The sequence below is a fragment of the Mandrillus leucophaeus genome, unplaced genomic scaffold (genome assembly GCF_000951045.1).
Source record: "Mandrillus leucophaeus isolate KB7577 unplaced genomic scaffold, Mleu.le_1.0 Scaffold27, whole genome shotgun sequence".
Lineage (NCBI taxonomy): Eukaryota > Metazoa > Chordata > Mammalia > Primates > Cercopithecidae > Mandrillus > Mandrillus leucophaeus.
The window spans coordinates 4,184,941-4,190,374 of NW_012102809.1; positions in this window are offsets into that span (position 1 = coordinate 4,184,941).

Consider the following 5,434-nt stretch of genomic DNA (forward strand, 5'->3'; position numbering starts at 1 on the left):
TATTGTAACTTTATAGTAAATCTTGAAGTTGTATAGTATTATGTCTCTGACTTTATTATTCTCTTTCAATAATTTTGTTGACTATTCTGGGTCATTTGCCTTTCCATATAAACCCTAGAATCAGTTTGTTGATATCTACAATATAACTTGCTGGGATTTGACTGGGATTGTGTAGAATCTGTAGATCGGGTCTGGAAAAACTGAAATCTTGCCAATGTTGAGTTTTTCTATTCACGAACATGGATTATTTCTCCACTTATTTAGATCTTTTTTGAGGTCTTTCAACAGACTTTTGTAGTTTTCTTCACATAGATCTTGTAGTTGGTTTGTTAGTTTTGTACCTAAATCTTTCTTTCTTTTTGGTGCTAATTTAAATGACAATTTGTTTTAAATTTCAAATTCCAGTTGTTCATTATTGGTATGCAGGAAGGCCATTGATATTTTGATATTAATCTTGTATCCTGCAGGCTTACTATAATTGCTCAGCAGTTTTAGGACTTCTCTTGATCCTTTGGGATTTTCTACGTAGACAGTCATGCAATGTACAAAAAAAAGATGGTTTTGTTTCTTCCTTTCCAATCTATTTACAATCAGCTCTTCACATATGTGGGTTCTGCATCCTCGAATTCAACCAACCATGGCACAAAATATTTGGGAAAAGACAATTTTAAAAACACAACTTAAAAAACAATACAGCATAACAACTATTTTCATAGCATTTTTAGGTAGTATAATCTAGAGGTAATTTAAAGTTTGTGGGAGGGTGTACTTAGGTTACATGCAAATACGACACCATTTTATATAAGGAACTTAAGTTCGATTTGGGTATGAAAGTCAGGTTCCTGGAATCAATCCTCCATAGACACCCAGGGACAGTGGTGCCTCTTCTCACCTTTTCTTGTTTTATTGTGTAAGCTAGGACATCGCAACAATGTTGAGTCCAAATGGTGTGAGAAGGGATGTCCTTGCCTTATTCCTGATGTTACCAGGAAAGCATCTACTTTCTCACCCTTAGTATGAGGTTAGCTGTAGGGTTTTGGTAAATATTTCTTATCAAATTAAGGAAATTACACTTTGTTCCTGGTTTGTGGAGTTCGTTTGTTTTTAGTCATGAATGAGTGTTGAATTTTATCAAATACTTTTTCTGCATCTATTGATATGATCATATAGTTTTTTTATTCTTTAGCATGTTAATGTGACAGATTGCATTAATTGACCTTCAAATGGTGAACCAGGCTTGCATGCCTGAAATAAATTCCACTGGGTCATGCTGTATGATCTTTTTAATATGCTGCTGGATTTGATTCACTAATATTTTGTTGAGGATTATTCTGTCTATGTTCATCAGTGATATTGGTCTATACTTTTCCTTTCTTGTAATGTTTTTGGTTTTTATATTAGGGTAATCCTGGCTTTGTAGGATGAGTTAGGAATTATTCTTTTTTCTTTTATATTCTAGAAAAGATTGTAGAGAATTGGTATAATTTCTTCCTTACATGTTGGTAGAATTCACCAGTGAATCTATTTTGGCCTGCTGCTTTCTGTTTTGGAAGTTTTTTGTTTTGTTTTGTTTGTTTTTTTGAAACAGGGTTTCACTCTGTCACCCAGGCTAAGTGCAGTGGCACTACCATGGGTCCCTACAGTTTCAACCTCCCAGGCTCAAACAATCCTCCTACTCAGCCTTGCGAGTAGCTGGGACTGCAGGCACATGTCACCATGTCCAGCTAATTTTTTTAGTTAGTATGGAGACAGGGTCTCACTGTGTTGCCCAGGTTGGTCTTGAACTCCTGGACTCAAGGGATCCTCCTGCCTTGGCCTCCCAAAGTGCTGTAATTACAGGTGTGAGCCACCATGCCCAGCTGGAAGCTTATTGATTCAAATTTAGCAGATTTAGTTCTACTTAGATTACCTATGTCTCTTCTGAGAGTTTAGATTTGTGTCTTACAAGGAATTGATCCATTTTATCTAGGCTATCAAATGTGTGGACGTAGAGTTGTTCATAATAATCCTTTATTATCCCTTTAATGTTCATGACATCACAATGGCCCATCTTTATTTTCTCATGTTAGTATTGTTTCTACTGTCTTTCTTCCTTAGTCTGGCTAAAGGTTTATCAAGTTTATTGATCTTTTCAAAGAATCAACTTTGGGGTTGATTTTCTGCTTTCCATTTCGCTGATTTCTGTTCCAATTTTTATTATTTCTTTTTGTCTGCTTATTTGGATTTCTCTTCTAATTTTCATTTTATTATTTTTCTTTTCATTTGCTTATTTTGGATTTCTGTTTTTCTAGTTTCCTAAGGTAAATTGGAAACTATTGATTTTAGATATATCTTTTTTCTCATATCTTCATTCACTGCTACGAATTTCCCCCAATCATTATTTTTACTGCATTCCACAAATTTTGAAAGTTGTATTTGCATTTTTATTTAATTCAAAATACTTTTAAACTTCTCTTGGGACTTATTCCTTTACCCGTGTGTTATTTAGACGTGTATTGTTTAATCTCCAACTATTCTGGGATTTTCAGACTATCTTTTTTTTTTTTTTTTAATTTTAATTTCATTGTGGTCTTACAGCAAACTTTGTATGATTTCTAGTCTTATAAATTTGTTAAGGTATGTTTTATGGCCCAGAGTGTGGTGTATCCTGTTGAATGAGCTGCATGAATTTGAGAAGAATGCTTACCCTGCTGTTGTTAGATAAATTGTCTACAATGTCAGTTACATCCAGTTGATTGATGGTTCTGCTCAGCACAACTATGACCTCACTGATATTCTGCCTGTTAGATTTGTCAATTACTGATATACTGGTGTTGAAGGCTCCAGCTATAACATGGAATTCATATATTTTTCATTGTATTCTATCTGTTTTTGCTTTATATTTTGATGCTTTGCTGCTCGGTGAATATACATTAAGAATTATTTTGTCCTCTTGGAGAACTGACCCCTTTATAGCCATATGATATCACCTAAACTCAACATAAGAGACATAGCTTCATATTGGGACACCTAACAGTGAGCCAAATGGTGCTACCAATACAGAAGCAGCATAAAATATATCTCACTTATGGGACTTAAAATCTACTTCACAATACAAAACTCAAAAAAAAAAAAAGAACACGCAAGGCAGTGCCTAATCAAGCAGGTCCCAGAGACATTCAAAGAAGGGGAAGTCACAGAAGGAGGAAAGTGAGATCTTAGTGGATGGATAAGACAATGGGCAATGACAGGGCAATGCGCACAGTCCATTCAGAGACACCAGAAATTTCATTCAACAGTTTACTCACGTTTATCATTTTGAACTATCATTCTGGTGTTGGGAGAAAGTGACCTAAGGTAGGGCAGTGATTTATTTTAAAAATAAGTATGCTACAATAGCTTTGAAACATTGGACCAGGCAGTCTACCCCAAATTACAAAATCATTACCTATCAATTTGTTTATGAATTTATTGGTAGCCACACATTTTTTTTTTTTTCTAGAAACAAAGTTCCACGGAGTGTTTGGATATCAATCAGGCTACAGTATAACTGAAACTCTATTACCCTAGAAACACCCTGCCACACAGGACGGGACCATTTTGGAAAGCTGTGAAGACTAGACCGCCCTCTAACTTCTCAGCCAGGACACCGTCTCTGTTCAAGGCCAATGGCGCTGGATTTCACCATGGTTGCCCTCCACAGCAAAGGTTGGCTGGCGAAGGTTTATGCGGCCATGTCTGGGGGCAGCAGTGGAGAAAGAAGAGCTCATTAGCACAGAACTGAGATCATCTGCAAGAAGTAAACTTCTCCGTTAATGGTAGTCAGGTTCACAGGAGAAGGTTCTAGGCCCTAAGGCCACAGTGAAAAGGTAGTCACCTGGAGAACAAGTTGTTCTTACTACAAAAATGCCAAAATTAGACAGGCGTGGTGGTGTGTGCCTGTAATCCCAGCTACTCGGGAGGCTGAGTCAGGAGAGTCACTGCAAACTGGGAGGCAGAGGTTGCAGTGAGCCAAGATTGCGCCACTGCACTCCAGCCTAGGTGACACAGTGAGACTCTGTCTCAAAAAAAAAATAAAAAGTAAAAAAAAGATCAGTATTTTAAGGTGACTGCACAGAGTGGCTTGAATTTCGAGGACTCTTGTACTGTCTGAGAACAGATCCCTCCTGTCCCCTGCCCAGCCTCTGAAGAGGTAACATTTCCCCAAATGCTACTGAAAGTCAGCTATACACACCAGTGGTGAGCATGTCATTTTAATAATGTGCAGGATAATATCAATGCCCAGTGGAACGTATCAGGTGGGATTCAACACAGGGCCAGTGGCAGAGCAGATTGAGCTGCTCCCCTCCCCATAGTTTCTACTCTCAAGTGAGGCAGGTCTAGTCACTTCAGGATACAGGGTAAGAAAGGAAGGAAAGGTAGACTCAGCTGCGGCAGGCAGTCATGCAGGTCAAACACTGCAAACCCTAAGGGCAATCTCAGATAGCCTATAAACCTACAACGTGGCATTTTCTATGTGTTCTTCTCTTCATCAACCAACAACTACGTAAATTTCTTACTGAATGACAAAATACATGTGGAATAATAACTGTGCCCCCTTAGCACAGTGCCTATTGAATGAAAGACAGTAAATGAACATTAGGTTCTTTTCCTTCTTTGTGTTTTTTAGAGCAGGTGGGGAGTAGGGGTAACTCAGCCAACTGTTATAAAGGTACAATCTCCCTGGAATTTGTCGACTGAGCTATCACTCCAGCATAAGGAATCAGGGCTGGAAGCAGCTATTGCCAGCTGCATTTGTGAGCGGCCTACGCTGATTTACCATTATCATGATGATGACTTTACAGATCTATTCAGTATTTTATGTATTTAATGCCTTTAATGCTGGGTTGGGCTACAATAGTGATTAGCTGCGCTAATTAGTTGAATTCATAGAGAAGTATTTGGAGTTAGTTATGAGAGGATCGTATGTAAATTAATGCTAACTGTATGTAAATAGGTTTCTAATTCCTCTAGGAAAAAAAATCCACAACACAACTGCCTCATGCTCCCCACACCCCACTCTGACCATCTGATGACACTGGCACATGGAGATGCCATTCATGACGATGGAGCAAACCTGCTGCTCTGAGGGCATCGGGTTGCCCGGATGGCCACCAGGCTCAGTGGTGTTCCTGAAGAGGGTGGAGGGAGAAGTCTGCTGCTCCTGGAACTCGAAGCTTTGACCAAGGTGACACAGGAGGGAGGAAAGGAGATGACACAGGAGGAAGGAAAGGAGGTGACACAGGAGGAAGGAAAGGAGATGACACAGGAGGAAGGAAAGGAGGTGACACAGGAGGGAGGAAAGGAGGTGACACAGGAGGGAGGAAAGGAGGTGACACAGGAGGAAGGAAAGGAGGTGACACATGAGGGAGGAAAGGAGGTGACACAGGAGGAAGGAAAGGAGATGACACAGGAG